The sequence below is a fragment of the Protopterus annectens genome, chromosome 3.part0 (genome assembly GCF_019279795.1).
Source record: "Protopterus annectens isolate FY-2018-M chromosome 3.part0, PAN1.0, whole genome shotgun sequence".
NCBI lineage: Eukaryota > Metazoa > Chordata > Ceratodontiformes > Protopteridae > Protopterus > Protopterus annectens.
The window spans coordinates 966,102,286-966,114,808 of NC_056731.1; the positions used below are offsets into that span (position 1 = coordinate 966,102,286).

General features: G+C 40.2%; 1 protein-coding gene across 2 annotated transcripts in view; it reads right to left on the reverse strand.

Annotated features, from left to right (window-relative positions):
• CDH18 (cadherin 18) overlaps window positions 1-12,523 on the reverse strand; it is a 3,071,238-nt gene that overhangs the window by 2,225,810 nt on the left and 832,905 nt on the right. The window lies entirely within an intron of this gene.

Sequence of the window (12,523 nt, forward strand, 5' to 3'; positions counted from 1 at the left end):
ACTCACACACTCACACACACACACACACACGCACACACACACACAGACACACACACAGACACATACAGTAATTGAAAGCCATTCATAATGCTTAAGACATAATACACACTGTGACATGCACATGCACGTGCACATTCACAACCCATCAACACTACTTCTCCTAACATTTACCTGCAAAACAGTCTCTCCCATGGACTGCAATGGGGCCCATAATATTTTGGCTGTGTTGTTTACCATGGCCAGCTGCATGTACTAAGTGATTTTCTCAGTTACTCTGCTGTGTAATTCCTTTCCCACAGGAATTTCTGCGGATGACATGGTAAGGCTATGAGCACTGACATCTTCCTAGGAATGCATCATTAGCATGTAGAATAGCTGTGAAGACTGCCCACTCCAGTGAATCCATGTTAAGCTGCTTGAGTTAAGGCTTACTGATAGCAGTAGCCCTTTCTGAATTCTAGACAATGTACATTTTGAAGTTATAGGGTACACAAAATAGCTGTACATAATCATATTGTACATACTCCAAAAATGATCATTTTATGATCATGTTTTTTTTAGCTTTTTTTTTTTTTTTTACTTTTGAGCTGCTCTGCTATTCTTTGAAAGCAAACTCAATAAGGAACCAACTCTCTGAGCTTAACTTAGTGAAATTAAACTCCTCTATCAATTTTTAGGAAATCATTGCTTGTATGGTTTCTAAATGTATCCCAGCAGCGATTCCTTTCTTTTGACAGATTTATTCCTTCTTAAAATTTGAGCAACCATAGGGCTGGTATATGAGTTAGGGACTTTAGATGCCTTGTTCCAAACATAACAGTGTAGGGGGTCTTTTCCAACTTCAAAAAATACTTTCAGTTATTTATTTATTTAATTAGTTATTTTGTATTTATTTTTTCCAGGCTCATTTTTGCTGAGTTGTTTCCTGCTAGTTACTTCTTCATGGAATTGCAGCTTTCTGTCTCATTGTGGATGCATATTTTTTTATTGGTTATATTAATAATGCAAATTAGTCACTGAAATGTGCACGTGCATTTTTAATACAAGGCACAAGGCCATATCACTAAACATAATTTCATAGGACTGGTCAATATAACTGCTCTGCAGTTAAGAAATAATAACTATTGCATACACTTCACAAGTATTTCCTGCTGAGAAAGAAATATATCTATTTTACTATTCATAGTAAAAGGAATTCTACATTAAGGTGTACTTTGCTTTAACATATTCAAGACAAAAAACAAGGACAGTTTTACTGAAGAGGGAAACCATGGGGATATTTAGAATGCAAGAGTCCACACATGGGAATCTGACTTGAAATTTTCACTAAGCAAGTATTAACTGATATGGGTCTCTATCATTCAAATTTGCATTGCCATTTTTGAGACGCATTACATTGAACAAAAATGTCATCACTTCTTAAAGACACCAATCAAAAGAAAAAAATGTTTGTACTGCAAAATGTTAATGCTATCAAGGATTAACCTGAGAATTATAAGAATTATCTTTGGAGGGTTAAGATATGCTCTTTGATGGAGAATTCACAGCATATGTGTTGACTTGTATTCTGCGTGATAACATCTGCAGAAAATATAATTATTGTAGAATGTGAGATCCAAGTGTGATGATCAAGACTTGGTAGGCCCACAAACTTAACATTTTCGCTGTTGTTTTATCCTTTACATTTATTGACATAATTGCAGCGTACATCCACCACAGTTTGGTTAGCTTCCTTGCTTCTATGTTTTATAAATGGATATTCCTGAAGTAACATTTACTTATTTATTCATCTGTTTGCATGGTCATTTACGCATTTATTTTCAAGGTGATTACAGCATAGCTAATATTTGTTGGACAGTTTGCACATGCGCATTCCCTGTCTATCCTGCATAGTGCATTTAAACACCATCTATCCCTAAAGGTACAAAAAAATCCAAAATACCTTTAATCAATTTCTTGCTGTACCACCATTGGATGTGCAAGTTAACTCAGTAGATTATCATATCCTGAGTCAAGCTCCAACATAGGTTCATAGGTTCATAGGTTCATACTAGGCTATCTGCCCTAGGGCATTTATAAGCCTAGCCAGAGTGTGTTTGGCTTTCACCACCCATTTTAAAATTAATTTTGCTATGCCCTTTTTCGAGGTTAGTATATTGTGCCTCTGTCTAACAGTGACACAGAAGTGATACCCGGGGTAAACCTACGATCCCCCATCCACTCATCAAAATTCCTCTTGAAGAGAGTCAATGAGGGACTCTGCCTAACCTGGACTGGGATTTTATTCCAGAGGGAGCCTCTGGGTTATGAATCTGTCCCTCCAGCATGTCCTATTTATTTCAGTGCTGAGGTTCAAGTCTCTCGAGAGCGTAGCTCAATGGGATGTGGATTTTCTGAGGTGCAGCATGTCCATTAATTCAGGGTTGGACATAGCTTTATACGTCAGGCACAGATCGCCTCTGAGCAGGCGGTATGCCACTGAGTAGAGCTGGAGTTTCTTTAACCGGGCAGCATATGGCATCTGTTTGAGCCCTTTGATCCTCCTGGTGAGGTACTTTTGGGGTCTTTCCAGTTTCTGCAGGTGTCTGGTAAGGTACATCCCAAAAGGGGCATTGTACTCAATTATGGGCCTGATGAGGGATGAGTAAACAGGCACGATGACCTCCCCTGATCTAGATGTGAATCTCTTCATGATTAGGTGGGCTATATAAAATGTTTTTCTAACCACTTTGGCCACGTGGTTGTCAAATGAGAGATTGCTATCAACTTGGGTCCCCAGGTCCCTAATTACTTCTTCCATACTTAATGGATTACCACCTATGTGGTAATTTGTGGGCACTTTGTTTTTGCCAAAGGGGATGACTATACACTTTTTGGCGTTTAGCTTGAGGCCATGGCTCTGGCACCAGTTGTCTGTTTCTATGAGGCCCTTTTGGAGGATGCTTGTGTCGGCTGGAGAGTCGATTATAGTGCCCAGTTTGCAGTCATCTGCGAACTTGGTCATCCACAGTCCTTCCGTGTTTGCCTGTACCTCCGAGAAATATATACTGAACAGGAGAGGTCCCAGGACTGAGCCTTGTGGGATGCCACTTGTAACTGGCTTGGAGTCTGACATGGCTCCAGCAATTCTAACCATGTGGGTTCTGTCCTTGAGCCAGTTTGCAACCCATCTAGTGACATAGGGGTTTATATTTAAGCTGGTGAGCTTATCTATAATGCCCGAGTGGAGTATTGTATCAAAGGCTTTTGCGAGGTCCAGGTAGGCTGTGTGGACCACCTTCCCCTCGTCAATGGCCTTGGTGATTGTTTCAAAGAAATCAACCAGGTTTAAGAGGCAGGATCTTCCCTTAACAAAGCTGAACTGGGTAGGATCCAGTGTCTGTAGGTCCCCAATATCTTTTTTTATGAGGTCCATGATGATCCTTTCCATAGCTTTGCAGACCAAGCTAGTCAGGCTTATAGAGCGATAGTTTCCAGGATCCGTTGAGGCACCACCTTTGTGGAGAGGGACCTCTGTTGCTGTACACCACTCTTTGGGTACATATCCTGTGGTAAGGCTGAGATTGAACAGTAGTTTTATGTTTGGGTTTAGCTCTTCTTGGAGTTCATGTAGGACACAGCCCGGGACACCGTCTGGTCCCATTGATGCTATGTTTTTTCTTTGGAGAGGGCAGCTCTTACCTGAGCCTCTGAGATGTCAGGGGGGCAGCACTCTGCTGGGATAGATATTTGCCCTTTTGGTGGGGGGGGGGGTTTGCGCTGAACCTGTCAGCTAGGATGTTGACAATGTCTGTGGGTTCAGTGTATTTTTTGTCATTTTGGACTAATTCTGAGCATATCTGGGAATTCCCACCCAGGTCCCTAACATAACTAAAGAAAGCCTTGTGATTATCCTTAGTGTCCTGTGCAATTTTTCTCTCAAAGCTGGCCTTAGACGATTTTATGAGTGCCCGTAGTTATTTGCTAACACTGATCAGAGATGCCTTCCCTTTTTGGGATTTTGCTCTATCATGTAGTAGCTTCCTCCTTCTATTGTATAGTTTGTTTATGGCTGGGGTCCACCAGACAGGATGTCTGCCTTTGGTGAATTGGTTCTTGGTTTTATTTGGGATTGCATGATCCATGCATTCCTGAAGGTGTTCATAGAATGCGTTATAAAGGTTTTTGCGGTCTGGGCCGTATTTTCCACAGGCCCGGGGGCTTTGAAGGATTCCACCTTGGTTTTGAGGAGTGTGAAATCATTTGCTTTAGAGAAGATTTTCACTGTGGTTTTCTGGGCAGGGGGTGGGGTCGGGATGTGAATATCCAGTGAGATTAGTTTATGGTCTGATCTTACCAGTGAGGGATACACTTCTGGTCTGGAGCATAGAGTCCCCATGTTGGTGATGATCAGGTCCAGTATGTTTTCCCCTCTTGTGGGAGTGGTAACTAGTTGTTCCACAGCATTTGAGTTTATAAATTCTAGGAACCTTTGAGCTAGGGTGTTGGAGCTAGAGTAATGCTCCCAGTCTATGTTTGGGTAGTTGAAGTCACCCAATATAATGGTGTTTGGAGAGGCCTTCATATTTTCCAGTGTTCTCAGGAAGGCTGAGTGGGGTTCCTGGGTTTGGGAGGGTGGTCTGTAGCAGGCTATAAACTGGAAGGCAGTTTTACCCACTGTTAGTTGCACATGGATAGTCTCTGATGGTTCGTGCTGTGCCACCAACCTGGAGGTGTGGGTATCTTTGACGAATATTGATACTCCCCCGCCTTTTCTGGTTCGGTCCAAGTTTTGGGGCCGAAAAGCATGGTATGAGGTATAACCTGGTAGTGCTGGGGTGCTCTTGGGAGCCTTGAACCAGGTTTCTGTTACTGCACAGATATTGATTTTCTCCATGCTAAGGAGAGTTTCAAGTGCATGCATCTTGAGGTTTAGACTACTGGCGTTGAGTAGCATTACTCTTAGTTTCTTATCCCTTGTGATACCTATGGAGGTGGGTTTGTCTTTTGAGCCTTGCCTAAAAAAGGCACTATGGGGGTAGCAAGAGCCTTTGCCAATATCCAAAAGCCCAGGGGTGACAGGTGCAAGCCGTCCCTAGCGAAGCATCGTGGCTTGTCGAGCATGTCATCCCAGGCTGACAGACATTGGATCCCCTTTGAATGACACCAATACTTAAGCCAATTGTTGAAATTGATCATCTTGTCTTCATATTGTGGCATCATTCTTGGTGAGGGTAAGATGCTACTCAAGGTCAGGGTCATACCGGCCTGAGCTACATGCTCAGAGAGCTCCTCTATGTCATGTGAGACAAGTCTGCCATTTTTGAAACATATTATGAGGTAAAAGAGTCCCACTGATCCCTGATGTTTGTTTACTTACATATGCATAAAAAGCATGAAGGCGGAGTAAAAAGCTATTACCTTTGCACTGCTCCTCTATCTGGCCATCTTCTTGAAATAAGCTATATATCTCTGAGTATCCACTGTGCCAATCTCTAGGCATTTTTGTTGTTCAGCCTAGCTAATGCTACCTACATGCTTTTGTAAGGATCAGTATGAATACATTAGCCCAATATCTTGTGAGGGAACACCTTTTACTCTGTGTAATAAGTAAGGTGCATGGACTAATCTAATCTAACTGCACTATGTACTGTCAAGTTGGTTTGAAGGAAGACATGAGGAATACATATGTAATGCATATGAAGTGGACAGACTGAGCTATGAAACTGAGAAAGAAATAGCACTGTTATAGTTAGCCTTATATGTGTGCATCATTTTATTAGCAAGGCTTATATAGGAACAGAGGTCTGGACTGGGAAAGCTGATAAAACAGCAAAGATTTAGCAGATCAAAGTGTTTAACAACTTTTAATGCTGTTGGATGATGATGTGTGAACTTTGCTTCTGGCTAATGTTTGTGACAATGGAAGTGTGTGACATATTTTAAGGTTATTATAAAAAATTATGCTGGGAAGGCCAATTATAACCATCTGTTAATAAGTCTGATAAGTATTTACATTGTAAACCCCTTTCTGCTGCTCATAAATAAATTACTTCTCAGCTACATTAATGTCCTTTGATTGCTCTTCCAGAATAGCTGCTGGATATACTTTAGCTTAACTACATAAGCATTTGCATCATGAAATAATAATAATAATAATAATAATAATAATAATAATAATAATAATAATAATAATAATAATAATAATCAATAAAAACAAGACTCTAGAATCATAGACACCCTGTAAATTAAACAAGGCAATTTATTGGACAGACAAAACAAACAGTAAAACTGAAACATAACAAACAAAAATATATAATTATGGAAAAATAAATTACTGGTCCTGTGCACATTCACTAAAAGCTAGATGAAATGAATCGTGCTTTAGAGATCTCTTGATACTAGACAGAGATTAACATTTTCAAAGCCACCAAAGTACTAAATTCCAATTTTGCAAGGCCTGAAAGGTAAAGGAATAAAGACAAGACATTTCCAGCCATGACTGAGGAGCTACAAGTAGACCCTGGGTGTCAGAGTGTAACAATTATGGTAGGCAGCGTGGAAATTTTTCAGGTAAATGGGGGCATACATCCTGCACTGACCAAAATAAATAAATAAAGACTTAAAGATTATGTGAAAATGAGTTGGAAGCCATCGCAATCTCAGTATGTAGAAGTACTTCTTGTTTTGGCTTTTCCCAATCAGGGGTCACCATAGCGGATCACCTTGTCCTTTCATGATTGGCAGTGGAGTTTTTACAGTGTTGAGTTGCCAGCCCGGCACCCAACCTTCCACAGAAGACACACACACACACACACACACACACACACACGCACATGCACACACACAAACTTACACTTAGGGTCAATTTAGAGTGTCCAATCCACCTACAGCATGTCTTTGGGATGTGGGAGGAAACTGGAGCACCCAGAGGAAACCCACACGACCACAGGGAGGACATGCAGACTCCGCACAGAAGGCACCCCAGCTGAGGATCAAACTGGAGAACCTCTTGCTGTGAGGTGGCAATATTAACTGCTGCACCACCGTGGCCAACAGTATGTAGAAGTACTATGCTATTAATATAGTGTGAAAGTGAACAGCCATCATTCAATTGTGCATGAAGTGAAAATAATGAGTCTCAGTGTTAGGATGTGGACATTAGAGTACTAGGAACTACAGAATGCATGACATACAGAGGTCTTCTTGAGGTATCAAGAATTTGGTCCTGGAAATGTTCCTCAAATATAAGGAACATAACACTGCCATGTATAGCACCTGGCCACTGAATGACAGTAGGTTAATAAGTATAGGAATAATATAGGAATAAGATGAAGCATCTTTGATGAAAATTAAAATTTATTATGGCCATGAAGAATACAAGGTAGGAGTAGTAAAACTGCTGAATCTCTCCATGACAGCATGCATAGCCAAAGCTTCAGTTTTCGACATGTTGACATTTAACCGAGGTTTAGACATCTACTAATGACTGGCCTCCAAAACAGTCATTTGGGAATAAACACTCTTCATATATTCTTGAGGGAAGGAGAGGTAAACTGTATTATCATCTTAGCAATTGTATTCTAAACCCTGCCTCTGATTAGATCATCTAAGGGTGGCATGAGGCACATAGTCTGAAGGCTGCATAATGTCTCTCTTCGAATAGTCCAGGGAGGTACATCTCATGTCATTTACACCTGCGTGGACAAGGATACAATTGGGAGGGTTGCCTAATGGTTAAGGTGTTTGCCTTACAAACACAAGGTGCAGGTTTGAGTCTCACAAGGGATAATTGGCTAGGCTTAAAATGGCTCACAAGGGCAGTTAACCTAGAACTAATCTATGAACCTATGTCAAAATTTGGACCAAAGATTTAGCCTCGTGGCACTAAATATTCCAAAGTGTGTAAGTTACAGGTATTCAGTCCAAAAACATGCTATCTGATTATGTCATGATAAGTGGGAAGCAAAATAGTCAAGAACACTTATAATCATATTTTAGACTGTACAGGAGGCATCCTGGGATGTTAATGGTAACAACTGATGCAGAGTTCTTGTCTTTAGCAAATACAGCCAATATATGCTCTCTTGTTATAGTTGGAGGGTATTTTTTTTTGGGGGGGTTGGCTGGGATCAGAGGGGGGCTAAAGTTATAACTGAATTTGTCTGCTAACAAGATTGCTTATCAGGCTCAGTGTATGTGACACCATTATCCACCACTTCAGCACATTGCTACGTACTGGCTTTGAGGTTTCTGACATAGCTGAAGTAGACATCAGTCATCTTTCACCTATGAGGGTATCTTAACCTCAAAATTGGCTTTGCTTGACCAAATTAGCCCTCTTAGCATCCTAATTGTTTGATAAGAATGTTTCTGTCATTATGGGAATTGCCCTTTCTAATTTTTGCCATACATTTTTTTCCCTATTTTGTATATCCTATTTAATTTGGGATGCTACTAGGGTGGTTTATTTCTGAGGCCAGTCCTTGACTTACCTCTGATAAATACAGTAGGCTGTATGCAGCCGCTGACATGGCTGTGCAGAGTTAATGAAATAAATTCAGTATAGGCTGCTGTGTTCTTGGGGTTTGGAAGGGCACTGAGTTTTGACAAAACATCACTTAATAAAAGGTAATTTGTCTTTGAATAGTTTCTAACTGATACTGGTTTTAATGGGATTATGGAGTTAATTTTGCTTACCAGTGAAGGCAAGACATTTGAGGCAGTTCAGCATTCTCCCATATTTGTGAGCACAAGTTGCACTATGCTGGAGCCTGTAGTGGGCATATTCAGTATCAGGTCAGGGGCATTTATATTTACGAAATCCAAGAATCTCTGTGCCTGTAGACTTGAGGCAGTGCAGGACTCTCAGTCTACAGAGAGGAAATTATAGTCTCCCATGAGTAGGTGTTAGGTTGTATAGCAGGTGTCGCCAGTAAGTCCAAGTATGCACTGTGAGCTTCTTGGGAAATGGAGGGTGACATATAGCTGGGTAGAATATGGTGCAGGTTTTGATTATGGTCATCTGCATGTGGAAGAATTCCAGCACATCCTCCTGTTTGACCCACTATAAGTATGCTTGTTACTAATGTATATTGAGACACCTCCACCTTTAGCCCTTGACTGCAGCAACTTGTCTAAAAGTGTGAAAGGCACTGAAATCTTGTAGTGACATGGTACTCTGTCACACTTTAAACCACGTCTTGGTAACTGCACAGATGTCTGTATTCTCAAGTGTGAAGATTGCTTGGAGAAGTGATTTTTTTATTTTTTATTTAGGTTACTGGTATTGAGCAGTAAGACCTTGAGATTTATTTGTGTTCATTTGTTTTTTGTCGGTAGGTTTGTCAATTTGGCATTGACTAAAAGAGGCATTATGTGGTGGATAAAGTTTCTGCCAGTATTCAAAAGTCAAATGGGTAAAGGTGCAGAACATCCTTAGTCAAGCAATGTGGTCTGTTAACCACACCCTTCCAAGGTGACAAATATTGAGTCCCCTTTGAATGACACCAGAAAGACAATTATTGAAATCTATCATTTTTTGCTCATATTATAGCATCATCCTCAGTGATGGTAATATGCTCCTTAGTGCTAGGCTCATTCCAACCTAAGGTACATAGTCTGAAAGCTGTATAATGTCTCTCTTTGTATAGTCCAGGGAGGTACATCTTATGTCATTTACACCTACGTGGACAAGGATACAATCATACTGGCACTAGTAGTGTAATGACTCATACGTGTCCATGACTTGGCAGGTCCTGACTCCAGATAAGCAATTAACAGTTATCTTTTCCTTGTCCGTCCTGACTATAGGGGCATCAGTATATCTTAAAATTTAGTTCCCTATGATGAACGTCCTGGGAAATGTGATTTCTTGCTTTACAGGTTTACCTTTTGAGGCTCTACTGACAGTGACTGTATGTGTAGCTTTATGTGTTGTTTTTTCTCTGTGCCTTTGAGCTTGTTGAGGCATAGCTTTGACTGGGGATGATCTTGAGGCATAGCTTTGACAGTGGGTGATCTTGGCAATCTTTGTTGTTTAGGAAGATTGCTGTTCAATGACTCAGCATACATTAGTCAATGTGTGCATTGTGTGCTATGTGAGGTGGGTACTTTATATGTGGTTTTGACAACCTAATGTGCTCTTATACCTCAGAGCTTAGACTACAATGTTATTGTGTAAGTACATCTCTCATGTACTGTGTCTGCTTCTTTTAGGATTAAGTGGTTGACAGTAAGCATGAGATAATTGCTACATTGTGTCAAGGTGCTCAGGTCCACCAAGCTGGTTATAGAGAAGTTAGGAAACTGTGTATCTGTACTGTTTAGTCCTTTGATTGGTAAGATGCAAGGGGTGGTGTATTGGAGTTAGAGGGCTATTAAATGCCCTTTCTTTGTAGGGACTAATAAAGGTGTTTTATTGAGGTGGTTATGCTTAATGATGCAAAATTCTGCTAACTTTAATGTTTACATAATACTTTGTTGTTGTTTGTCTTTCGGATTTTTCCCGGTAAGGGGTCGCCACAGCGGAATTCTGGTCCGCTAATGACTGGCAGTAGATTTTTTACGAAATGTCGAGGTGCCAGCTCGACGCCCAACCTTCAACTAAGGCATGCCCATTTACACACGCATGTCTTTCGAATGCTACCCAACCGCGGGGAGGACATGCAATTCCACACAGAAAGCACTCCCAAGCCAAGCCGAGAATCGAACAGGAGAACCTCTTGAAGTCTACTAAATATGTATTGCCACCTGGCACCCACCTAGCTGCTCTCAGCTTGTTGCTATGCAAGGTATTTGCTCTATATCTCTGCTTCACAGGCTATGGTTTTATGGACTGTTCTACCAAGAAAATTTGAGTTCTATTTGCTACTGTATATGGCACTGCAAGCACATAAAAATGTGTAAAATGTATTGCAGCACAAAAAAGTAGAAAAACTAAAATATCTTCTGAAAAATAGAATGACTACACAACAAGTCCTTTCATTTATTTCCCAAATCAGATAGATCAGGCAAACACCTCCTGCTACAAAATGAACCAACCAAGTCTTCTTAATATAAAAACATAGTAGAAAAGACCCACACATGCAATGCTACCACAAACCAATTAGTTAGCTGAAAATGCCTTGCTGAAGGTGATTTCTAGACAGTCTTACAGCAGTAACAGTGAAAGGAAGAGATTTTTTTACAACAAAATACAGTGTAATGAACACATAAAAGAAAGAAACAGTAGTTTAAAATAACTTTAGTGTTATTTAGAAATCAAAGGTGCTTAACGTTGCCTGATAGACAGGACACAAATGAAACTCTTCGAGAACAAAGGCCTTGTTGAGCACTTGGAAAATGAGCAAGAGACAATATGTAGTAAAGGAGGTTTACCCAAAAGCAATACAGGTTGCTGGGTAGGTACTTAGCATCATGGGTCTATTGGAAGAATACATAAACAGCTTCTACAACAGAGAATAGTGAGGAAAGAGGGGAGGGAGGGGCTTTGGAAATCTGATTTGCATAAGTGCTGGAGGCCAGAGACACAGCCTTAGAAAAACATCACAGGAAAAGGATGGGAAGGTTGGGGACATTTTTCGACCAGGCTAGCTAGAAAATAACAAGCAGTTAGGATAGATAGGCATTAAGTAATATGGAAGATCTTTCAGAAACTTTACCTTAATGTGTTAGTGGATTATGGGGCAAACACAAAATGCAACCTTAAGCAGGTAAATGATAAATAGACCATAAAAGTAAGGAGCACAAGCTGGAGTGCAGACGATTCTGTCATTACTAAACATTTAATAAACTGTAAGTCAACGGACTATACAAGAAATGTGCCAGTAACATTGCTTATGGAAAACAAAAAAGGAGAAATAAATGACCAAGGCTCGGATCTGGTGGTCCTGCCGCAACTATAGAATAAACTACAATATCAATTAGCAGGGTTTAAAATAGAAACGGATAGCTTTTACAAGCATCTATTTATGGAAACAGAAGTGCAGAATGAAACAACTGCAAATCTGCTAACTAAAATACTATGCTATGGTCCGAGAACAAACTAAAAGTGATTTTTGCTAAAACATTGAAAACAAAGTGGAAAAGTACAAAAAATTATCTCCACACAGGTCACTCATGTAACTGAAATATTTAAGCAAAACTGAAATTATTCTCTCTTTTCATATGAAATGCTGGTAATTCATAGTTCCACCCCTCTCCAGGCTTGGATAAAACATTCTGCATGGGTGTAGCTCTGTGCAAGAAATAACAGGCTTGCTAGAAAGGCATATAATCAAATAATGTCCATACTGAAGCTCTTTCAGAAAGTTTAGCTGAATATATTAATGGGGGATAGGGCAGACACAAGAGTGCAACTTTAAGCAGGTAAATAATACACAAAATATAAAAGCGGTGAACCACTAAATGATGCAGCCAGAGACAGTTCCCTCACTATCGAACTTCTATTATGTTTAAGGCACCAGACTATGCAGAAATTCACCAGTAACCATGGTAATGAAAAAATGCAGTAATAAATAGTGAAAGCTCAAATCTGGTTGTA